Raw genomic sequence first — 24,834 nt, 5'->3', positions numbered from 1 at the left:
CAATCAGAGGCTGAGGAGAGGACAGGGAGCTGGGGAGCCTGCAAAGACACCCACTTTGAAGACTGTGACTGTGTCCTGAGTACCCCAGAGGCCCTGGGGCTCCTGGGAGTAGTTACACACAGCAGCCTCCTGAGCACCCACACGGCCTCAGGCCCCAGGCTGTGGGCACCACACTGCCCCCTGGTGGCTGCAGAGATCTCAGGCGCCTTTGATGGGTGGGGGAGCTGCCAGCTACAGGAGCCTGTCACTCTCCACAAATGTGCATAATCTCTGTGTCTGGAGCTGCTGAGGTTCAAAAGTTTGCCTACGTTCCCAGGAGAGGCCCAGCCAGCTCAGCTCTCTGTGACCATCAAGGCGGCACTCTGTCTTACTGCCTGTGCCCACTAGCTGGTTCCCCAGTGCAGAGGGCCTTGAACTAGTTGCTGCAACTCTCTGGGCCTCAGTGTTCTCCTGTGGAGACTGTAACGGGGATACTGAGCTCAACAGACCAATAAAAGTCTCCTGAGCACTGGGAAGGCCCACCCTGTGCTGGGCTCTGAGGATAGTGGCAGCAGATAGAATCCTCCCAAGTGACCGGCGTTCCCACCGTACGCCAGGATTGGTCACTTGCACCATGACAGTGGGGGTCTGGCTCCCACCTCTCGGATCTCCCCTCTACTCCTCTGTCCTTGGAGTGTGGTGAGTAAGCTCAACCACGTGGAGAGGCCCGAGGACTAGAACCAAGGCCCCCAGTAGACAGAGCATCATGCAGACCCAGGGGAGGAAGCAGTCTCTGGCTACTCGAGCCCCAGCATTCAAGTCTTGCCCCAGACATTGTGGGGCAAACAAGCCCTGCCCGGCTTGTCACCCCCCACCCTAATTCCTGACCTCCAGAATCTGAGCTAAACAAATGCTTGTCTCAGGCCATGAGTCTGAAGGTAATTTGCTCCATAGCTGAAGCAGGGGGACAGGGCAAGCCACCCTGCCCCAGGGGGGAGAAGTTCACGGATGGGACGGCGAGGCCCTGTGTTCCCGCAACAGGCACTGGTGGAGGAGGCCTACGGGGCTGGAAAGCTCAAGGACACAGCGCCCACCCACGTCAGCTGAGAGCCAGGGAAGCGCTGCAGGAACCCGGCTCAGCAGAGCCCTGGGGGAGGGCACAGTGGGGAGGGAGTCCACAGACAGTCTGGGAGCCAAGGCCAGGGCAGGAGCCTTCCAGTGCGTGTGAACAGCTTTACTAAGATGCCAGACCCAGGGGGGCAGGTGTGGCACAGGGTGACCGAGAAGAACGGACCTTGGAGTCTTGGGCACAGGTACATGGCCAGGCTTGGAATCTGTCCTTAGGAAGGTCTTAAAGAAGAGAAAGGCCTGGCCCAGAGTCCACTGGAAGACCCTCTGGGGACACATGGGGGAGGATGAGCAGGGAGCTGGTGACTGATGAGAGGTTAAGCTCCACAATTTCTGGGTCCCCCTTCCCAGGCATGTGCATCTGCCATGGAGCTGGGGGCTCAGCAGGCCCCAGTCCCCACCTTGGAATTCTGCTCCTCCTCCTGCTCCCAGTTTTCCTGAGGTAGACCCAGCCCCAGATGCCCTGGCCCATGCAGGAAATGGCTCTGACAAGCAGGGCTGCACTTGGGTCACTGGCCCTGTTTCCACCGGCTGCTGGAAGTGAGCTTGTCACCCAGCACACTGAGGTGTCCTGACCAGGGAGTCTTGGAACAACCTGGCAGCACATGCACACGATGTCCTCACCACACATACTGCCACCGGCCACCCTCCACAAGTCCTCACACATGTGCACACACACACCACACACACCCCACAGTGGTGCAGTGTGATCTCCTAGCTGCAAAGTTGACCGAGTGACCAGTGCTCTGACCCTCAGTTTCCCCTTCTGCAGACTGGGGTTCCTAAAGGCCCCCGCTTCCTAGGATTGTTTAGGAGCACAAAGTTTTACACAATGTTTTCACATTCCATTTGGAAATTCTGAAATGCTCTTTGCACCTGAAGTAGGGAAGTAGGGACTGAAGAGGCAGGGTAAACGCCCATGCCAGACCGGCCACCGATGGACTATATATTTAGTCTCGCTGCGCCCGTACGTGCCCTGGAGCCTCCCGAGCACCAAGTCTGCGTGGGGCCGGCTAGGGAAGGTTGCAGACGGGCGGGCGGTGTGGCTAGTGTGACCTCCGTTTCAGGCTGTGCCGGGCCTCCCCTTCATAAAGACCTGTTTCTTCCTGGCTGTTCTCCTGGCCTGGCGACCATGGACTCAATGAGCTATTCTGAGCTCCCAGCCTGCCCTCCCTGGACACACTTGAGCCTTCTGTTTGCCCACAGCCATCCTGGGGAACTTCCATAATGCAGCCTTGTTCTCCCCGAGCGGCCGCCCGCTCCTGGGGCCTACTCAGGGAGGAGGCTGTGCCAGCCGGGAAGGCTGCACTTTGCTAGTTTCCAGGAAGACGCACGCACTGTGTGTGGCCAGAGTCAAGTTCACCCCCTTGTTGGCAGTCCCTTCGAATTAGGAGGTGATTTGTTATGGGCAAAGTCATGTTCAATGCTCAGCTCCCTTGAGAGAGAGCAGGCTTCCCACTGAGCCCCAATCAGGCCAAGGCCACTGGGCTCGGGGCCTTGGCTTGGGCTGTTTGTCTGGTCTTTGAGGGGTGACTGCTCCTCCTTCAATACTGAGCTCAAGTTTCCCTGTTTCCTGCTTGGGTGGGGATCTGTAGCCAAGGACCTCGCTCTGTCTCATTGCTGTCTGATTTTTCCCACGTGGGTGTCCTCTGTCTCCTGCCTGGAGAAGCACTTCAGGGGGTCCGTCCCATCTGGTTCACACACGCTCCCAGAGCCAGCACCGAGCCAGTGGGCCGCAGGCCACAGCCAAGACTTGTTAGGCAGGTGAACAAACTAATTAGTCACCCAATCAAGAAATCAATCTATGACTCCATGAAGTGAAGATTCAATGGATCAATTACTTAATCAACCAGACCAGGAGGTGTGGATGGGAGGCTGGTTCCCTCCTGCAGGAATCCTTGCCTACAGAGATATATTTAGCCCGAGGCTAGCGCACACCTCTGCAATGGCTGTTGATTAGGCGACTAAGACAAGGCTATTTACATGATGGCAGGACCTGGGCCCCTGCTTCCTGGGTCTGGAATTCTGGACCCCTCCCCCCCCACACACACACATAGATCATCCTCCTCCTTCAGGTCCCAAGGAAATCACCTGCTTCTGGGGTAGGCTGTCCTTACTGTGACTCTGCAGCTTCCTGCTTCTCTCTGTCCTGCACATGCACAGGTCCTTCCTGGACCTCCTTGGCTGAGTCAGTGATTGTCTCCATGACGACGGAGTGCCCTGGGGACCATTACCCCACTGATCTTGCCTGACCGTGTTCTCAGTTCTCAGCACAGTGTGTGGGGGGGTGCGGGGGGGGGGGGCTCTGCTTGGTGAACATTTTGTGTGGCGTAAACAAACAAGCAAATCCAACCCCAGGAAGGTGATTGGGCATGTGTTTGACAAGGGAGAGCGGGGACTTAGAGCCAGCCCAAGGCACCCTGAGGTTGCCCGGCTTGTCAGAGATGCAGGCAGAGACCTAGTCCTCCGTGAGTCGGCACAACAGATTTTTTACCCAGTGTCTACTGGATGCAGAGGTGGTCTAAAAGCTGAGAGCCACCAAGAGACAAGAAAAGGAGCAGAAGCTGGGAGGAAAGGGGGTGCAGAGGGGGCCACTGCTCCCGAGGGGAGGGGCAGGACGGCTCCCTGTGCAAGGGGAGGCAGCCCCAGGGGGAGTCCCACGACAGGGACTGCAGTCAGCAGGTCAGGTGGAGCCCGGCTGCAGTATGTGTGTGTCAAGAGCAGTTCTGGGAGGGACGGGGGGGGGGCTGGCTCGCGTGGGGATGGGGCCTGGGTCTGCTCTGCAGTCTCAAGAACCAGGGCCAGGGCCAGAAGCTCATGAGGCCCCGTTTGACTTCACAACATTTCCAACAAGGACAGAAGGGAATGGCCAGGAAGGAGGAGCTCCCATGTCTGGGGGGTGCCAGCTGGGATGCGGACGGGGATGAGGGTGAGCTTAGAGAGGAGCCCCCGACCCCAGAATCTATAGGTCTAGAACCTGAAAGAGCCTCATGCAGGTGGAGGACATGCGTGTCAGGCAGTATCAGTATCATCTTAATACACACGGCACAAAGAGGGTCACCACCACAGTTTTTAATGTGATAGGAAAGACTGTCTCCTAAATTCCACTTTTAAAGAGTTCTTCTAGGCGGAGGCTGTGGCTCAGTGGTACAGCACTCGCCTGGCATGGGTGGGGCACTGGGTTCAAACCTTAGCACCTCATAAGAAAATAAATAAATAAACAAATAAAAAGTTCTCCTAACAGGCTCAATGTGCTCGCTCAGACGCTCGGCTTACATCCCTGCAATATGGTTTGTAAAAGGAAAACCAGGGACAACCTGTTTATGTTTCTATTTTCTGTTTCCTTTCTAGACTGTGAGCTCCAAGAGGGCAGGCGAGTCTGTCTCCGCCCGAGGTGGTGGTGGAAGGGACACTGGTGTTCTTTTTATCAAGGGGATGGCCCCTTTGATGGGGGAGAAAGGAAATGCATCAAAATATTAGATTGTTTTTGGGGGACAGAATTTAGGGTAATTTTGATGTTCTTTATTTTTTACTACATTTTCCAGGTTACAATAAACACCTGTGATGTTTATAACATGAAAAAAGTTTAAGAAAAAAAAATAGAACGACATTAGGGTACAGAAGAAGAAAAAGAAAAACCTGCCTCGTTTGCAGAGCTCTGCAGATAATTTTAAAAGCCGAACTGGGTTGTGTGAGTCTCTGCCAGAGCACCCCTCGTGGCGTCCTTTGGCCACCTGGCTGGGACTCACAAGAACAATCCAACTTGTTTGGGGAAGAAAATAATTTTCAGTTTCGCAGCAGTCGGCAGGCTGAAGCCGACACATCTCCCTGCCCCAGGTGGGTTTCGGAGCTTTCTTTGGGTGCGGGCTTGACGTTTATCTGAGCTAACCAGAGGTCCTCTCTGTTTGGGTATTCCAAAGCCACTTCTGCTCCAGGCAGATAAGAAGACAGATAACCCTGCAGTGAGGAATCTGCCTTTGAATTTGTCTTTCAAAACAAGAGGGCTCTCTCAGGATCTGGGGAGAAAACAAGCTGCTTTGACTGGTTCAAGATTGTGAAATGGAATTCTCCTGCTTTCCATTTCTGAAGGGCCAAAGGAATTCCTCCTCCAGGCAGGGCCAGCATCCAAGCACCGGTGAGAGGTCACAGATTACCATGCATGTCCCTTGGGAAGTAGAGGGCTGCCCTGGCTGGAGGTGTGCAAGTCCAGGCTGGATGTCACAATGAGGGTTAGGCACAGACGGGCTGGGGGTATTATGGTCTCCACCACCCAGGTGGGAGAGGTGAAGCTCAGGGAAGTCAAGGGATGTGCCCAGGGTCTCACCACCAGCTCCTGGGAAGTCCACACTCAAATCTGGGCTGGCCAGTCCTGAACTTTTCTATTCATCCACAGTTTGGAGTGACAGAAACTCTAGTAGGACTTGGTAGGAGGTATTAGTTCAACTGGAGAAGGGAGGGTACGCCCTGGCTTGGAATAGGCCAGGTGCTTAAAGGAGGAGCACACACTCGATAAGAGAGAGTGGGGAAGGGACCTCACACTCCATGAGCCTCCAATGACAGTGCAAACCTACTAATCAATCCCAGCACACTACCCTGGAGCTCATGCCTGTGAGCATCCGTCAGTTTCACAAAAACAAATACAAACATCACCCCTCTCATGCTGCAGGCTCCAAGCTTAGTGGAACAGAGAGACCTGACCCCAGGAGAAGGCCTGGTTCTAATCCCAGCCCTGTCTCTTTCTGGCTGTGTGTGCTTGGGGAAGTTACGTGACCTCATTGGAAGAATACTTGCTTCACAGGATGCACTCACTCCTCAGATATGCATCCGAAGCTCCTACTGTATACTAGACATTGTTGTGTGCCCCAAGGAAAAGTGAGACCCGGAGCAGGATGCCTGCTTGCGGAGGGAGCAGACGTCAGACCTGGGGTCATGAGGGTTGTGGGAGGACACTGTTTCAGCAGCATGATCAGAAGATTTTCTGCAGGGCTGGGGTTGTAGCCAGCGGTAGAGCGCTTGCCTTGCAAGCATGAGGTACTGGGTTCAATCCTCAGCACCACATAAAAAAATAAACAAGAATAACGATACTGTGTCCATCTACAACTAAAAAAAAAAAAATTAAAAAAAAAAAAAAAAGGGTTTTCTGCAGAAGAGATGTCCTGCGCACGTCTGGGGAAGAGTGTCAGGAAACAGGGATCGTGGGGCTGGGCGTGTAGCTCAGTGGTGCATGCCAATTAATCCCCAGCCCCACATCCCTGGAGCTCATGCCCGTGAGTGTCCGACTCACAGACACAAACACAAACATCACCCTTGCACTAATGCTTTCACATAGTTGTACAACCATTGCCACCAGCCACCTCCAGAAGGTTCCCAGCTAAAACTTTTCTATTAAACACCCACTGCCATTCCCATCCCCAAACCCGACTCCCCCATTGTGTTTTCTGCCTCTATGAATGTGAGGACTCTAGGGACCTCGGGTGGGTGGGACCGCACAAGAGTTGTCCTTTAGAAGACTGACAGGCTTCCCTCGGCATGTCTTTGGGGTCTCTCCTTCTCTTCCAGACAGTCACATTCCAGCATGTGGACAGCCTACATTGTATTCATGCATTAAGCCGCTGAGGGACGTGGGGGCTGTCTTCACCTGGGCTCTGTGAAGACTGCTGCTGTGAGCGTGGCTGTCCAGATAGATGGACCTATGTGAGTCCCTTCTTTCAGTTCTTTGAGGTATATACCCAGAAGCGGAATTGCTGGATCGTGCGACAATTCTGTGTTCAGGACTGTGGCGCGCAGTGGCTGCACACGTTGGGGCCTCTGGCAGTGCCACAGTGCCAGCTTCCCCTTGTCTTCAGCCGTGCGGACGTCTCCTCTGCTGCTTTCTACCCGAGCTGTCCTAATGCCTGTGAAGCACTCTCGCTTGTGGTTTGGGCTTGCATTTCCGTAATGATAGTGGTGCTGAGCGCCTTCTCCTGTGCTTACTGGCCATCCATACGGCTTTGGAGAGCTGTCTGTTCAAGTCCTTTGTTCACTTTAAAAAACCGAGTCATTAGTGTTGTTTGTTTTCTTGTTTTTTGTTTGCTTGTTCTGGAGTTGCAGGAATCCTTTACATGGTCCAGATGTCAATCTCTTATCAGATATGGGGTTTTCAGACAGTTTCGTCATCCCGTGGTCGCCTTTCACCCTGTTGATTGTGTCCTTTGATGTCCAAGAGCTTTTAAGTTGGATGTAGTTCTGTTTATCTGTCTTATCCAAGAAACCATTGCCAAACCCAACACCAGATGCTTTCCTTGTGTTTTCTACGGGTTTTATAGTTCCAGCTCTTACATTTAGGTCTTGGGTCCATCTTGAGCAATTCTGCTGGTAACAGTGGGTGAGGGTCCAGTCTCGGTCCTTCGCATGTGGCTGTCGGGTTTTCACAAGGCCTCTCCTTTCCACATCAAATGGTCTTGGCGTGCCATGGAACTCTCTTGGCAGCAGAGGCCATCTATTCTCTCCCACCCATGTCTCAGTGCTTTGATGCCACTACCGCACTGTTATGGTGCCGGCGGTGAGTCTCCAGCTCAGGAAGGTGAGGCCTGCAGCTCAGGAAGGCGAGGCCTCCAGCTTTGTTCTTTTTCAAGATTGTTTTCACTATTTGGAGTCCCTGACAATCCCATGGAAATTTTAGGATGGTTTTTTTCTCTTTCTACCAAAAAGTAAACCTGTTTGTAGGAACCCGTCCCAAGGAAGCCTTCCCTGGCATCATTTATAACAGCAGAGGCGGTGCCGCGGGGGATTGCGACTGCACACGCGACCCAGGCATTGCTCACCTGTCACTGAGCAGGGAGAATCACGTCTGAGCACACAAGAGGGAGCACCGGGGACAACCCCACTCATGCAGTGTTTTGTTTTGCTTTATTTTTTTTTATATTTATTTTTTAGTTGTAGTTAGTCACAAAACCTTAATTTTACTTATTTTTTTTTATGTGGTGCTGAGAATCAAACCCAGGGCCCTGCACGTGCTAGGCGAGCGCGCTACACAATCCCAACCCTCATGCAGTGTTTTAACTCCACTAAAGAGGTGCAACAATGATTGCTTTCAGATACTTTTAGCAGAATGAAAAAAGCAAGTCCATGATTTTTGGTGAAAAAGAAGACTATGAAACTGTGTATGCAAATTGCTATAGTATTGTATATGACGCAATTATGAAAATACAATCGCTGGGACATGGATGCTGGAAGGAAACCCCTCTCTCTCTTCCTCTCTCTCTCTCTCTCTCTCTCTCTCTCTCTCTCCCTCCCCCCCCCCCCCCCCCCCCGCTTTCTTGTACCACGGATTGAGCCCAGCAGCCCTTAACCAGTGAGATACATCCCCAACCCTTTTTCATATTTTGTTTAGATACAGGGCCTCACTGAGTTGCTTAGGGCCTCATTAATTTGCTGAGGCTGGTTTGAACTCTCAATCCTCCTGCCTCAGCCTCCAGAGCCACTGGGATCACAGGTGTGCGCCACTGCACCCCGATCCCCTTATCTCTTTTTACTTACATTTTTACTATATGAGTCCATACAACTCCTAAGATGATGAAAAACAGGGTCTTTAAAAAATACTTAGACAAATTGAAAGTGTATCAAAATGTGGAGTAAATATTTGTGTTAGGGTGAGAAGAAAGGTACTTTTTTCTTTATGTTCAACATTTTGGCTTACATTATCAGATTACCATTGTAATAATTCTATGAGTCTGCAAATTTTTAATCATGTGTATTTTTAGCAGTTACATAAAAACACAAAAATCATACATAATAATGGGGCAATATATACTGTTTTGATACAAGTCTACATTGTGCAATGTTCAATTCAGGCCAAATACATCTATTTCCTCAAACATTTATCATTTCCATATGGTGAAAACTTTCAAAATCCTTTCTCCTAGTTCTTTGAAATTTACGTTCATCATCATGCTTGTCTACGATCGCCCTACGGAACAGAAACACACTGGAACTTCTTGCTGCTCTCTAAGTGGAACTTAGTGCCCTGCTTGACATTATTAATCCACCAAATTGGGCCTTTTCCTTGTCACCTTGCACCATTCTAGCAGTCACCCCTGTTTCCAGATGACTAGGACCTGAGCTTGGCTGGGCGCAGCGGTCCATGATTGACAGCGGCCCTCTCTTGTTAATTTGAGTCAGCAGCAGGAAGGGTGTACACAGGCGAGACGGTGAACATCTGGGGAGGTGTCCAGGGACTCTGTCGGCCTCTCATGGAGAACGGGCCTTCCAGCCTAGACCGCCTCTCTTTATCTCCTCTGCGCAGAGACACACGGAGGAAGAGGAGTTGGAACAGGATGTGCGCAGAGTGCCCATTTTCCACAAGCCCAGACTGCCACGTCTCCACCTAGATGCAGAGTCCTGAAAACCCCTCGGCTTCGCACAGGCTAAGCACGCGCTCTAGCGCTGAGCCACAACCCCAGGGGAATGCCAAGGGGCTGCCTTGGCTGCTAACACCACCTGGCCATACGAGGCCCCTGGCTCCTGGGCCAGTGGGGAGGAAAGGCTGTGGGGATCCCCAGCTCTTTTTCTCTTTACCAGAGACATCTTGCTGAGACCTTTCATCTAGGGTTATCACCATTTCTCAAAAGAAAAAAAAAAAAAAATTAGTCATAGGACTTCATCTCAGAATAGGGAAAGTAACAAAAAGCTGTGAACTGCATCCTGTTCCCCAAACGATTTTGTAAAGAATGTATCTGAAAAGTTCATTTGAAACACCCCCAAATCCATCGCCTAATGAGTGGGCAACTGAAGTGGGGTCCACCCTCACAGTGGAATGCAGTAAAAAGGAAGAACTGAGAATTACTAGATCAGAATGAACCTAAAAGCATCACGTTACGTACGTGAAAGGAGACGGACCCACGTGCCGTGTGACTCCATGTATGTAAAATGTTCAGTCAAATCTAGAGGAAAAGAAAGCAGATTGGTGTTTATGTCAGCTTTCTGTCACTGTGACAAAATAACTGAGAAAATTAACGTACAAGGAGGAAAGATTGACTTTGACTCCCAGTTTCAGAGGTTCGGTACTCGGTTGTGTGACCCTGTTGTTTGGAGCTGTGGTAAGGTAGAACATCATGGTGGAAGCATGTGATGAGGAATTCTGCTCACCTCCTGGTCCCAATGTCCCCTTGAGGGCACGCCCAATGACCTGACTTCCTCTCACTATTCCCCACCTCTTAAACTTTCCCCGCCTCCCAGTAGCACCAGTTTGGGGATTGAACCTTCAACACTTGGGCCTTTGGGAGACCTCAAGGTGCAAACCGGAACAGTGGGTGTCAGGGACTGGGAGGAGGGAGAGATGGGGAGCGACCACTATGGGTTGTGAGGTTTATTTTGAGGTTGATGAATTAGGTTATGGTGAAGTCACACAGCACTGTGAATGTCCTAAAATGTGTGGATTGTATACTTCAAAGTGACACATTTTACATGATATGAATTCTCTCTCAATTACAATTCAATGTCAAATAGAGGCGTGAGACTGTGCAAATAGGAGAACACTGAGTTTTGTTCTGTGTGCATGCCGGCCCGAGTGGTCTCCCCAGAAGCACAGCCAGCGGACAGCACACATGACCTTGCTCTGCTGCCTGGGATTCTGTATCTGTCACAGATCCATTTTCACAGAGGTGGGTTGACCAAAATGCAAGCAGCGCTCATTTCAGCTTCCACCTGGGGTGGAACATTCTGTGTGAGCTGACCCCTCCTGTTTCAACCTCTGGCCCCTCCAGTTTTCCTGAATTTAGCAGAACCCAGGCACCGAGAAGCAGATCCTGGCTCTGGGAGTACCTGGGACTCTGAAGTTTGTCCACTTCTGAACGGCGTCTTCAGAACAGGTCATGGACACTCTTTCCCCTTGAAGTTGTGTGGCCATCACCCTGTGGGGCCCTTGCAGCCTTTGTCCCTCCCCAGTACCCAAAGTCCTGCTCTGTCCCCCACGCTGGCTGGAAGTGAAATTTTGGTGTGCAGCCTGAATTGGAAGCTGAATGTCACAGCAGGGGCAACAGGGACCAGCAGGATGGCACAGAAGCAGGACTTAAAAACCCTGTGGACTTAGCAACCCTGAGGGGGGAGGTGGGGGGTCTCCAAGACTGGTGGATGTCCAGGTGGTGGAAGGAGTGAACTCTGGAGTGTAAACTGCAGCCTCTGAGGGAGAATCCACTCCCACCAAAGCTCCAGAATGTTCTGGGACTGTACCCCACATAGTTGCCCAGGCTGAGGAGAGCCCCACCCAGCTCCTGATGAGGAGGAACCAAGGGGTCTGTCCACCATTTGTCAGCTCAGGACCAATGAACCCTTGAGGGACCAGGGCCCCAACTGTGCCTTTGTGGGCCTGGGTCCACACTTGCCCCTGCACCTGGTTGGGCCTGGGCTCACGCAGGGCACGTGTGCTGCTGAGTGTGAGCGTGGGACCTGGTCCCCCTGTGTGAGTGTTGGCACACGTGAGCTTTTGGGGGATATGACATCTAAACTCCCCAAACACACACACCCTGCTGCCTGCTCCCACATGCAGCCTGGGATGGGCAAGGGTGCAGGGGCTCAGTCCTGTCACGCTCATGAAGGCGTGTGCGCATGGGGAGGCGTGCTGGAGGGTGGGCGTGTGTGTGAAGGCCAGTGAGTGAGAGGGCGTGTGGGGGTTGGCCCACTGGGAGGAGCTGGGAGCCTGGACAGAGGGATCTCCAGCTCTGTCACCGCCCAGGATTCTGTGTGTTATGTGGCGGCCCAGACCAGGTGCCTGGGTGTCCAGGTGTCGAGCTGCTCTGTCTCCTAGCCTGTCTCCACGTCTTGGCCTGTCTTTGTGCTCTTTCTCTGCCTCTTTCCTCCCACCGTCCTGGACTTATCCCTTTCTTAGTCTCTGTGGCCCTTTCCTGTCTCTCGCCCACACCTCCTCTGTCCACTCTCATGCTCCCTCTCGGGGGAGGGCTGGCCCAGCAGCCACCGCCTTCCCTCCCGGGGACCCTGCGTGGGTCAGAAGGGCCTTTGGGAAGCCTGTCCCTCTCTCTGACATGGTGCGCTGTCACTCCACTTTGTGGGGCCCTACTGAGCCCATCCAGGCAGACAGAGCTGCAGACAATGTGGAGACAGGGTGCTGATTGGAGCGGGGGCGGCCTGCCCTCACAGCTGCACCAGGCACCAGGAGCTTGAGGGAGAAAGGCCTCCGTGCAGGCCCTGGGGCTCCGGGGAGCCAGGCCTGTAACAGCCTTGAGGTGCGCATCCTGCCTCCTGGAGACGACTGCTGGCAGACTGCACAGATGGGGAAACCAAGGCCAGGGAGGGACAGTACCAGGTCTGAGGCCACACTGCGCGGCACGTCTCGGGTGGAGACTGTCCTGTCCTTGTGTTGCCAGGCTGGGGAGAGCCCCACCCAGCTCTGATGAGGAGGCGGGGGCTGGGGGGACCTGAGCCACAGGAGCAAGGGGTCTGTCCACCACTGAGCACCAAAGGTCCCCTCACCCTCCATTACCCCTGAGAGGCTCGGCTTCATTGTCTCCCAGAGTCAAGTTCTTTCCCTGATGTAAAGATATTAGAATATTCTCCACCTCATGTCACCCACCCCACGCCCCTGATGGGCACCTGTGGCACCAGGCCTGGGCTGGGCACAGGGGCCAGCAAGGAATCTGCACCCAGGAGGCAGCAGGAGGGGCAGAAGGGAGGCCCTGCCTCCTGGGGAGAGCTTGGTGGCCTCCTGCCCCTCCAGCCCCAGGCCTTACAGCTTGGGCTGTCCCAGCAGGGCTCCCGGGGGTGGCCCCTGCCTCCCGGCCTGCTGTGGTCCCTCCCAGTGCTGCTGTAAGAGAGCAGGGCTGCCCTTTCAGGCGAAATGCCCTGTACCTGTGGAGGTCATGCACAGGTGAGGCCTACCAGCCCCTGAGGCTGCCTGGGTGCCCGTGCGTTTAAGGGCCGGGTCAGCCAGGCCAGGATGGCATCAGGAGAACGTTGTCTGTGGCTTTGGAGAAGAACCAGTGAGGTCCAGGCCTCCCAGGTGACCTTGACTTCCCCTGAGGCTGGCCACCCCTACCACAGAGCCCAAGGACTCCCCGCCCCTAGATATTGACCTAAGGGCCAGAGGAGGGCTTTGCACGGATCCGCGGCTCCCCAGGAGCAGAGCTGGGATCCCAGTCTCCGGCTCCTCCCACCAGATGGTGCCTGCCACCACGCGTGCCTGCCAGCCCTGTATGAAGCCATGACAATAGCAGTCAGCACGGCTCGTCCTTCAGGAGGGGCCGCACAGCCTGCGTGGTTTTCACCTGCATCATCTCAGCAGGGCTCTGTGAGGTGGGTCACTGAAGCCCAGGGCCAGGTCCTGCCTCTCGCGCAGGGGCGTGTCCAGCCACAGAGGCTGGCCTAGCTCCTGGTAGGAACAGGGCTCCGCCCAGCTCTGCTCCTCGGCCTGCTGCCTGGTAGGCCTCTAACGGGTCTCCAAGCTTGAGTGTGGCCCAGGGGTCAGGCCAGGGGGACACTGCCAGAAAGGCCGGGTCCAGCTGGCCCCTTAGGCCCCTCTGCTAAGTTGCCAGGCTCCTGAGTCATCCTGCCAGGGTCCGCCTGCTCGGACCTGTTCCCTGGCAGCTGCTGCCAGGGTGGGTCAGCCCAGCCCTGGTGTCCTGCCAAAGCAGAGGTGGCCGTGAGGTCAGAGGCAGTGTCCTCTGCCCTCCCCACTGCCCTGCCTTTGCCCGCTGCTCCTTTCATGGCAGGGAAGCCTCTCCCCTCTCTCTCATCCCCACCAAGTGGCCTTGCTCCAGGACCTCCCCGCCACAGTTGCCCTGAGGCGCCTCCCTGCTGTGTCTTCAGGGGCTTCCTGGCCCCTCTCCCTCCTCCTGTCATCCTGACTGCAGCAGAGGTCCCCAGCCCTGGGGGGTGCCAACTTCCAATTTCCCTGGGTGATGGAGATCTGTTTCCACCAGGGCATGGGGCCATGGGGGCCCCAGACTCAAGGGGGTGCCAGGCCGAGGGAGAGAGCTCTGGAGGGTCCAGCAGGGGGAGGCACTCCATGGCTACCCCCGGGCTGGGAGGAGGCCTGGCCACACTGCCAGCCAGAATCCAGCAGGCTCTGCTGAGGGTGGGCCTGGTGTGTGGCTCTGCTGGAGCACTGTCCTACATGTGTGCGGCCCCCCGCCTCCCCCCCACGGGACCTGGCTCTCCCCAGAAGCTCACTGAGCCCTGGAGAAGCTTGATGTTATTTAAGCAGCAAGTATCCTGTCTATTCTGGGCCAGGCGCGGTTCACTCACTCCTCACCACAGTCATGCCGGGCAGGAACCTGGGGCTCGGAGGACAGAGGAAACCTGCCCAAGGTCACCCGGTACATGGCAGAACTAGAACTCAAACACTGAGCGTCTGATGCCACAGACCAGGCACACCTGGCTCTTCCCCTGGAGCCCTTTACCTATCACTGAGAATCCACCTCCACTGCGAACCAGAGCCCACGGGGGGTGGGGGCTGGCATGAGGCTGAGACCACTGTGTGAAATCTGACAGGTCTATGGCCAAGCCTCCTCCTAGCTGTGTGGGCTTAGACAAGTTGCTTAACCTCTCTGAGCCTCAGATGTCTCTGGTAGCAGTGACCATCTAATTGAGCACTTTCAAAGTATCAGCCCCCTTCTAGAACACAAGAACACAGCTCTCATGAAGAGAGGCAAAACCTGCCTCACAGGGAGGTGGGAGGACCACCCAAACCCGGGTGTGGAAGCCCCAGGGTAGCAGGACAAGCACCTCCTGACTGTGGCTGTTCTGAATGTCCCTCTGCTTGTGCCCAAGGACCACTGAAGGACCACGAGGGTAAGAGGCGCTTGGAGCTGGAAGGGAGGAGCCCCAGGCCGAGGGCAGTGCCCGTGCAGAGCCAAGAGGCCGGATGGGCAGCACAGCGGGGCGTGGGCGGGTCCAGGCTGACATACCCCTGCCACAGGGGCTGCGCTGGACACCCTGACTGGTGAGCCTGGGCTGGGGCTGGGGTCAGGCCAGCAACCCTTGGCCACAGCCCCAGGTGCAGGAACATCCCATCTGACAGCTTCCAAACAAGACCCCCTGTCGGGAGTTAGGGTCACCTGCCCAGCTGGGCCCCGGGCAGGAACACCCTGGGCTCTGAGCTGGAAATGTCCACCTTTTGACTTTAGAGTTGCTTTCCTTCTGAATAAAAAGTAATATTTATGTGTTCATTATGAAAATAAAAGTGGAAAACTTACATGTTAATCGCAATTTCATTGCACAATTTTAAGCACACCAGAAATAGCCCTCTGGACACATCGGTGCCCAGCCCTCTGGGTGTTTTTCTGGTCACTGGTTCTGAGGGTTGAGATAAAGCGACACATGGAATTTATTCACGTTCAGCTCTTTTCGTTGAACGTGAGCCTCTAGGGTGGTGTTTACTGTTTCTTTCTGTTATAAACTTAGCGTGGCCATTGTAAAGCCTAGCAGCTGCAGAAATTCCAGACAGAGAGAACCCAGAGAAGGCAGGCAGAAGTCCCCGGGACCCCGGCCCAGGATGACCTCCTCAGACATCCTGGCACTGTGGACCCAGGAGGCACTCGGAGCCTGGGGTTGGGGTGGCCTGAGCCTCGGTCTTCTGTAAGCAGAACCAACCTCACCGGTGCCTGCCTCATAAAGCCGAGGGCAGAATTCAAGAATGAACCAGAAGCACTGTCCCAAAAGGGTTAAAATAGCCCAGTGCGTGGGACAGCACAAGGAAGCACAGGAAATGTTAGGTGGCGCGGTAACCCCGGCAAGCCACGGGCCCAGGGCTCGCCCCAGCCTGCAGGTTTGTAATCCCCAGTTCTTCACGGACTCCGGGGGCGCAGCCCCACGCGTGGGTCCAGACGAACGGGGAGCAGTACGGGGTGTCCGTGCGACCCCGTGGTACTTGGCCAGAGAGAGAATGAAGTTCTGGTAAGCGCTCCAAGTCGAGGCCCTGAGAACATCAGGTAAAAAGGCCAATCTCCAAACTCCGCATGGGGTTTGAATCCTTTCACAAGGAGCGTCCGAGCAGGAGAATCCAGAGAAACAGAACGAACTCCCAGCTTTGTCAGGAAGGAGTTAAAGCAGCTCAGCACTGGGCCCAGGACAACAGCGAGCACAAGCGTGGCTGAGCTGCCAGGCTGGGAGCAGGAGGGTGGGGTGAGGGCATCCTGCAGGGCGGTGCTTTCCAGAAGAGAATGTCTTGGAACCACACAGAGGTGGTGTATGCACAGCATTGTAAGGTACAAGTGCCACCAATTATACACTTTGGGTGATTTTGCCTCAATTTTTAAAAAAATGAAAAAAAGGTGTAGTGACTTGCCTGGGCTCAGGGTCACAAGGGCAACGAGTGACACCACACAGCAACGATTCCCCATTGGGCCAAGTGCAGGCCACAGGACAGATCTCTCCACTTGCCAGAGCCTGTGACCTTTACCATGACCCAATTTGAGGGGAGGAGTCACTGGGTCAAAGGTACCAACCCACACAGAGGACACAGTTGGGGACCGGGCCTCTCCCTGCGTGGGCACCTGGGTGGGAGGGAGCACTGGCCCAGCCAGAACCCCAGGGGACTGCTCACAGAGCCAGCCAGGATGGACCGCCCTTTGGCCTGCACTTTCTGGTTGAGCCTGAGATTTCCACCCCCGCCTGCCGCCTGCCTGGGTTATATTTAATCCTGCTGCTTCCAGAAACCAGGACTCAAGGACAGTGTGGCCTCCTTCTGGCTCCAGAGCCCGGTGGGGTTCGTCACAACCCAGCTGCCTCTGGTCACTGAGCAGCCTCAGTTTCCTCCTCTGAAAACACAGCCCAGGGAGGCTTCTGTGGGACGGTGCAGGAAGTGCTAGGCACCCGGGGACAGAGGCACAGGGAGCCTTTGTCCACGTCTCCTAAGACGCCCCAGGCTGTTCTGCAGCCTCCTGAGGAGTTGCTTATGGATTAGAAACATGTTCAAGTCCAAGGTGTAGGGTCAAGTGGGAGAGCGAGGGCAGCCGGGAGCCTGGCCCTGCTGGAGGCTCACCTGTGGGAGCCCCTGCCACTTACCTGGGCTTTAAATGCTTTGCCCACGTTTCCATATACGCAGGTCGTTTCTGGAAGGCCACGGGGAGGCTGTGGACAGCAATTAGTCCTTCCAGAGATGGGCAGGAAGGAGATGTTTTACTTAAGTTCTCACCATGAGCACGTATTACTTTTGTAACAAAGTAACAGTTTGACATATAATTAAGCTCTGAAACAAGAAGCTTTAACTCTTATGACCACCCCAACTAACAGAAGAGGAACGTGGCTCCTGGGCCTCACCTCTCCAGGGAGTCCTTCTGCAGGCCCAGCGGCCAGCTGCACCACCTTCCCCAGATGGAAGGAAGCACCCTGCCTGCCGCCTTTCCTCATCTGCCTCACCCGGGAAACTAGGAGGGCCTGGACGGAAGGGCCTGTCTGACTCATCCCGGATCCCGGTTCCAGCAAGACGCCCGGCACTGCTAAGTGAAGGAATGAGGCTGAGAGAGGTTAGACCAGCGGCCTTGACCTCTGGAGATCACAGAGTACGTGGTTTGGCAGGGTGAGACCCAGTCTCTGGGCTCTAACCTCACCACACCCTGGCTTCTCTAGCATGGCTCCCTCCCACTCACTAAAAATGTCCCAAAGAGGCCACCTAGATGTCACTACACGGCCTCCAGCCCTTGTGTAGGTGTTGTGGCACTCAGGTTTGGGAGAAAAGATTGTTCAGGGCCCTGGGGGTAGCTGGAGATGCCCAGGTGTACATTAGGAAAGCCATAAAAGAAGGGTAATTTGCCCCTTTGGCCAAGAACGTCATAAAATAAAGAGTGGTTTTCCCTTCTGTCTCTTTATCTGACACTTCAAAACTGAGGCCTTAGCTGGGTGCAGTGGCGCCCACCTATAATCCCAGCAGCTCAGAAGGCTGAGGCAGGAGGATCAGGAGTTCAGAGCCAGCATCAGCAATTTAGCAAGGCCCTAAGCAACTCAGTGAGACCCTCTCTCAAACTAAAATATAAAAAGGGCTGGGTATGTGACTCAGTGGTTAAGCGCCCCTAGGTTCAATCCCCAGTGCCCCCCCCAAAAAAAAAACAACAAACAAACAATCGAGGTCTTGGTCCCCAAGTTAGGTATATAGACCTTTTTTTTTTTTTTTTTTTTTGAGGGCGGGTACCAGGGATTGAATGTGAGGCAACAGCAGACACCACAGATGGGCCCAGAACACTCAAGCACAGTCCCCAAAGCTAGGACTTGGGCAGTTAGTTCTCCTCCCTGGTCTGCTTTGGAAGAGGAGGTCTAGGAGCCGTGATCTTCAAACGTTTTGAATCACACAGCCTCGCGGCTCTGTGGCCGGGGAAGCCCTCATCCCAGCCTCCTGGACCACTCCTCCCAGCTGGGCTGCAGCCACCCGCCGCGCTCCTCCCACTTCAGCCTGACCTCCGACTCCGCTGCTTAAGACCCTGGGTGGCTCCATCATGCCCCAGGTCAAGTCACGACCGGCCAGGCTGTTGAAGGCCAGCGCTGTCCCACCCTCCTGGCCCTAGCGCCATCCCTGCTCGTCCTGCTTGCCAGCTCTGCAGGTGGGTGAGCCCAGCCCACCCCTCTCTGCAGCCGCACAGCTGGTCACAGCACTTCCACCCATGGTCAGGTGCTGTTAGGACCGAGCGAGGAACCCAGAGTACTGGCACAGAAATGGCACTCGTGTGTGGGCAGGGTTCATGTCCAGCCTCCCTCCCTGCTCTGGGCCATCAGCTGGACACGGGCAGGATCCTTGGAGTGGACCAACCCAGATGTGGGCAGCCTGGGCTGCTGTGTGAGCTCAGAAAGGCCACTCCTCTCTCAGGACCTCGGCTCTTCACCTGCCAGACCAGGAGGTGTGGCCCACCCCCCACTCCTCTCCCGCAGGCTGATGGCTCAGCTGTCTGTGCACAGGGTCCTGTATGTGTCCACCCCAGGCCCTGGGCGTCCTGTTTGCCCCTTTCCCACACTTTCACCGTCCTGTTCCCCTCCGGAACAGGGAACCTGATCACCTCGGGCCTGAACCTGTGGCCCCCGCTTCTGAAGGAACATAGTGTCACCAGCCTCTGAGGGGAGGTGTCCCCTGGCAGGCGGAGGACAAAGGCGGCTCTGTCCCCAGGCCAGTGGTTATTTGATGTCCCGTGTATCTCTGTGCTCCTTCCCTCCCACTGCGGGGTGTAAGGTGGACGGAGCCTCCTGGTGGGCCCTGGGGTCTAGCTTTCTGCTGTAGGAATGCACTGGCCACCTCAGACGCTGCTGGGCCAAGGCCACGGCCTGGGGGTCAGCGAGGAGAGGGCAGGGGCAGCAGTGCAGCCACACTCGACTCCCAGGTGGGACAGCAGGTCTTGACTAGAGCAGCTCAGGGCCTGAGAGAGGGGCTGTAGGGGCTTGCGGGCATGGGCAGCAGGCACCGGGCTCCCTGACCACCTGTGGCCCGTGGCCAGCGTGTCTGGAGCAGACAGCAGAGCTCCTGGAGCTGTCTCCTGCGCGGCTTCTCTTTCACATTTATTTATGTATATGTCAGATGTAAATGTCTGTTTCATATCAAATCGTCCACCTAGATTTGGGACAGAGTTGGGTGACACTCTGTGAATTTGAGATGTTTTGTTGATCTAATTATGTGTGTGGTGGCTTTGAAACGTGACCCTGAAATGCCTGGTGCAGTCTGCATTGAGAGGCAGTGTCCCCTCTTGTGATGGCTGCCACCAAAAGACAGGAGAAGCCAGCACTGTGGGACCTGGGTCAAGCTGTCTGTCCACTTGCTCTAGGCTGAAGGCCCAGGTCCCCCAAATTTGTGTGTTGACTCCCAAGCCCCGGGCAAAGGCCTCAGGAGGTGAGGCCTTCAGAGGGAGATTGGGCCATGACAGCAGAGCCTTCCTGTGTGGGAAAGAGACCCAGAGAGACTCACGCCCCTTCCACCACCGGAGGACCCAGCGAGAAGCCGTCCTCTATGAACAGGAACGGGCCTCGCCAGGTGCTGAGCCTGCCTGTGTCCGGGCCTTGGACTCCCAGCCTCCAGAGCTGTGAGGAGTCACATCTGCGGTCTCCACGCCTCCTGTGGCAGCAGCCCTGAGCACACCATCCACCTCTCCGGCCACTGCGAGGTGCAGAGAGACGCCTTCCCCAGGGACACCCCCAGGGCCTGAAGGGGCACTGCAGAGAAGGCACGGGCTCAGGCAGCCCCGTCAAGGCTACCTTGAGTGCTGTCCCCGGCCTCCCCCTCCCTCCCCCTCAGCCCTCCTTGAGACCCGCTCCCCCACAAGAGTTAGCCACTCGGGGAGGGGCCACAGGTGGTGAAGGTAAAAGGACATGTGACCAGCCACTTCATCCTGGCTGTGCAGAGGGTGGTGAAGGAAAGCTCGGCGAGGGGAGCACCCAGCAGCACGGGGCAGGCAGGCTTCGCAGGCGGAAAGTGGGTCAGTGTGCCATGCAGAGGCAAGAGGCCCGGCCGTGAGCGAGGACGGGTGGGGACAGGTGGCAATTCAGAGATGCAGCACCCGGGCCAGTGGACCCTGGCCACAGCACTCCTTGAGTGCTCGTCCAGTCTCCATTTTGCAATGGAAGCAAAGGAGAGCCAGCCTGCACCCCCGGACACCCAGGGCAAGCCAGACCTGGGAGACAGCTCCCAGCAGGCTGCTCTCCAAGGGGAGGGGCTGGGTGGAAAGGGGCGTGGGGGACATCCTGGGTGCTGAGATACCATCCCTGTGCATTTCACCCTGCGTAGCTAGACACAGTAAGAAAGATATGGGGGAGTGGAGGACAGAAGAGGTGACAAGATGAAGTGTCAGAAAAACACAAAGGCCAGCCCAGCAGGCTCACAGGTTGCTTAATATTTGAACCTCATTTTGTTTTTTCCATTTGTAAAAGCAAATGATCTCTGAGCACAGTGCCTGGTAGGAGGGTACTTGGTTCCTCCCTCTGTCTCTCTGGATGGCCACACTCTCGCCCATGACATGGGAACTAGGGACAAAGAGAGCTGAGAAAGGCTGCTGCTGGCTTGAAGGGGTCTCTGCCTGTGCCTGGGCCCCCCATCCTGTCCCTGTCCTTGGCCATATCAATCTTTAAAACATCCCTTTCTATTTTCTTCCTAAAGTACACATAAAGCGGGGCGCAGTGACACACACCTGTAACCCCAGCAGCTCAGAAGCGGGGGCAGGAGGATCCCAAGTTTAGGGCCCGCTTCAGCAACTTAGTGAGACCCTCTCACTCAAAAAAGTCTGGGGGTGTAGCTTGGTGGGAGAGCACCCCTGGGCTCCCTGGTACTGGAAGACAAACAAACAAACAAACAAATTTTAAAAATAAAATAAAAAGGTTCTCATCACATTTTATACTTCTCCAGGGCTGGGAATGCAACTCAGTGATGGAGCGTTTGACTCACACACCCAAGGCCTGGGTTCAATCCCCCAGACACACACACACACACAAAGGAGGAGGAGGAGGGAGGGAGGGAAGGAAGGAAGGAAGGAGGGGAGGGAGGAAGGAAGGGAGGGAGGAAGGAAGGGAAGGCTTCTTTATCTGCAGCCAAGTGGTATAAACTTCTATCTCTCCTGGGACCACGTGGCCAGCATCCCCTCTCCCAGAGGTGGTGGCCCAGTACTGTGCACCCTGACCTCTCGGAACCCCCAGGAAAACCACAGGAGAGCCTCTCAGGACAGCAGTGGCAATGGCCCAGCCATGAACAGAGCTGCCTTTCTAATATCACTAACTCTCCCAGGATCACACACTGTTCCAGAAGGCACTGCCAGAACCCAGCAGAGGGGACGGGACACAGAGTCACCATGATGTGACTTCCACTAGGAATGGAAACTGTCTGGAGCCAGAATACAAGGACCACAGCGCGGAGGCAGGGAGAGGCTGGGCGTGGGGGCGAGGTCCGACTGTGAAGGGCTGGGTTCACAGTGTGCCACCCAGAGGGGCCGGGAGAGGGTGAGCCAGGGAAAGAATAGCAAGAAGAGAGCGCAGCACAGATGGCGGGCACTCCCCGTCTGTGGCTCCTGTCGTCCCTTCCAGTGACCCCTGAAATCAGTTGGGCAGAAAGGGTCTGCTGGAAGACAGCACATCGCAGGGCCCTTGCCGCCTGGTGTGGCATGGTACTGCATTCCAACCAATGAGATCGAGGAGCTGGAGAGGGTCTTTGCTGAAAGATCATTAAGAGGGCCAGGGCGTGATTTAGAGCACTTGCCTAGTGTGCTTGAAGTACTGGGTTTAATCCTCAAAAACATACGTTCAAAAACAAAACAAAACAGAGTTCAGAGCTGGTGAAAGCCCTTTGTAACCATTTCTTCTTACTTTCTGCCTGAGATGGAGGCATGATCACCGGAGCCCCAGCAATTATTCTGGGCTATGAAGTAACCCCAAGGTTAGAGGTTAGAACTTAGGAAGGCAGATCAAAGAGATGTTATTTGTCCTTGATCCCAAGCCAGTGCCACTAGCCCAAAGATGCCTGGTGGCTTAACCCTTTATCTGCCCCAAGAAAAATGCATTTAGATTTCTACCCCTATTCAGAACTTGATGCCCACTCTAGCCTGTCCCCAGCATCCTCCCGGCTCTGTCAGTGCACCATTGTCCCCAGTTTCTAGCCAGGAAAGAGTGTCACTCTTCATTCTTCGTTCTCATGTGCAAGCCCTTCCAGCTGAACCTCTGGATGCATCTCTAATCCAGGCGGGATGCTCGGTCCACTGCGGCCAGTCTCGCCCAGTCGCCGTCCCCTCGCGCCCAAGGCTCCCTGCTTCCGCTTCCCCCGCGGCAGCCTCAGTGAAGTTTAGAATATCAATCTGCTCACGCCTGTGTCCCGTGGCTGCCCTGCTGACCCCAGGCCTGCCCTTCACCCTCACCTCTGCGGGCTGAGCCACGGTGTCCAGCCTGGGGTCAAGGGAGGAGAAGGCACCACAGATGCAGAGCGGACACAGCACTGGCCCAGCCCCGCCCCCACCTGCACTCCCTCCTCCCTCCCCCTCTAGCAGGAAAGCCTTCCTGATTCCTCCAACCCCCCACCTAAGGGGCTCTGGGTACTGTCACTCACGGCCGATGGTGTGTGCCTCAGCTGCTGCTGTGGTCAACACTGGGACCAAAAGACCAAACCAGAACAATTTTAGAGGAGGAAAAGTTTGTCACTCACAGTTTCAGAGGTCTCAGTCCGTAGACAGCAGATTCCATCCCTTAGGGCTCAAGGTGAGGAGACTATCATGGCAGAAGAGTGTGGCAGAGGGAAGCGGCTCAGGACATGGCCACCATGAAGCAGAGAGCTCTCACCATGACAAAATATACCCCCAAAGCCACGTCCCCCATGCCCACCTCCTCCAGCCACACCCCACCCGCCTCAGTCACCACCCAGTTGATCCCCACAGGGGATCAATCCACTGATTAGGTTAAGACCCTCACAACACAATCACTTCTCCTCTGAACCTTCTTGAACTGTCTCACACCTGAGCTTCTGGGGGACACCTCACCTCCAGACCGTAACAGCTGGGAAGCCCGGATTGTTGATTCTGCCAATTGCTGATTCTGCAAATGCTCCTACCACAGCTAATGTCAAGTTGCCAGTGTGACATCATTGAACTCCGAGCTGTGTGCAAGCAGGTCTTGTTAACCATGTGAGCCAACTGCATGCATCGTGGTGACCCTGCAGTACACAGTGAGCATGCAAACCGAGGTGGACGGCGTGCATTTACCTTTTTAAAGTCACTGTTCCCACGCTCGGTGAGGAGTCCACTACATTCCTGGGGCTAGCACAGCGTCTAGCTCATCACAGACTCCAGCGGAGAGGGAAATCAGGGGGAGAGGCCTGGATGTCAGCTTTCTCCTGGTGCCCCACAGGCTCCTACAGGGAAGCGCTGCTGATGTCGAAGAACTGGCTCACAGGGCTGCCAGTCTGCAGGGCGGCCTGCAAGCTGGGGCCTCTCAGGCAGAAGCTCTTCTTCTCAGGGAAGCTTCAGTATTGTTCTTCAGGCCTGCTCAGATGAGGCCCACCCCGACATCAAGCACAATCTCCTCGGCTTATCAACAGACAGTGATGTTAATCACAGCTACAAAGTATCCTCCCAGCAGCACCTGGATTCCTGTGGGTGAGTAAATGGGGCTGGCCCCTGGCCGAGCAGACCCCTGACACTGACAGCACAGCACTCTAAGAGGGTTCTTGCCTCTCTTTGAGGTCCCCGCTGGTGTGATTTCTCCACAGCCTTGGTCACTGTCTTCGGAGTGAGATTGGGGTGGCCAGTCTCCTCGCCCAGAGCAGGTAGCTGGCCTGTGCAGTCAGAGCCCACTCTTTCCTTGCTCCTTAGCTGCCTGGCAGGAGCAGGTCACCCGGCTGCAGGATCCTAGGGCCTGGGCTCAGATCCAGCTGGGAGCCCCTGGCTGAGTGTGCGCATGGGCTCGTGTCCATAGCCCAGAATGGAAGGCACGTGGGACAGCACCGGGGCCCACGGGAAGCGGAGAGCTGTCCAGCACTGGCCCTTCTCAGCCCACTTGGCACTGAGACCTCCTTTCTCTCCCTTGCTGGCCCTTCCTCCCCTCCCCATCAGATGGCCCCTGTCCAGCCCTCCCAGGAGTCCTTCCCCCTGCCCTAGCCCCCTGCCCCCTGCCCCAAGGACCCCGGCTCGGCTCATTCTATAGGGACGCAGGGATAGACCACAAGGGACAAACAAGGCAAAGCCCATGTTCAGGACTCCAGTGGCATTGTCCCCACCCATGGCCTCCACCCAAGGTGACCGTGGGCCTGTGGGGCTTCTCCTTCTGGGACCCAGAGCTTGTCAGGTCAGGTGACAG

General features: G+C 55.4%; 1 long non-coding RNA gene across 1 annotated transcript; it reads right to left on the bottom strand.

The window, feature by feature from the left end:
• Positions 1 to 8,893: 8,893 nt before the first annotated feature.
• On the bottom strand, positions 8,894 to 24,115 carry LOC143406276 (uncharacterized). The gene is made up of 5 exons (XR_013092188.2): positions 23,742 to 24,115; positions 23,520 to 23,635; positions 23,189 to 23,250; positions 9,969 to 10,028; positions 8,894 to 9,383 (listed from the first exon to the last, which is right to left on the bottom strand). It is a non-coding gene; the product is annotated as an uncharacterized LOC143406276 (long non-coding RNA).
• Positions 24,116 to 24,834: the final 719 nt, after the last annotated feature.

Source organism: Callospermophilus lateralis, chromosome 8 (assembly GCF_048772815.1).
Source record: "Callospermophilus lateralis isolate mCalLat2 chromosome 8, mCalLat2.hap1, whole genome shotgun sequence".
NCBI classification, from domain to species: Eukaryota; Metazoa; Chordata; class Mammalia; order Rodentia; family Sciuridae; genus Callospermophilus; species Callospermophilus lateralis.
The sequence above is the reverse complement of the archived record's forward strand: the minus strand, read 5'-3'. Positions and strand labels throughout refer to the sequence as shown.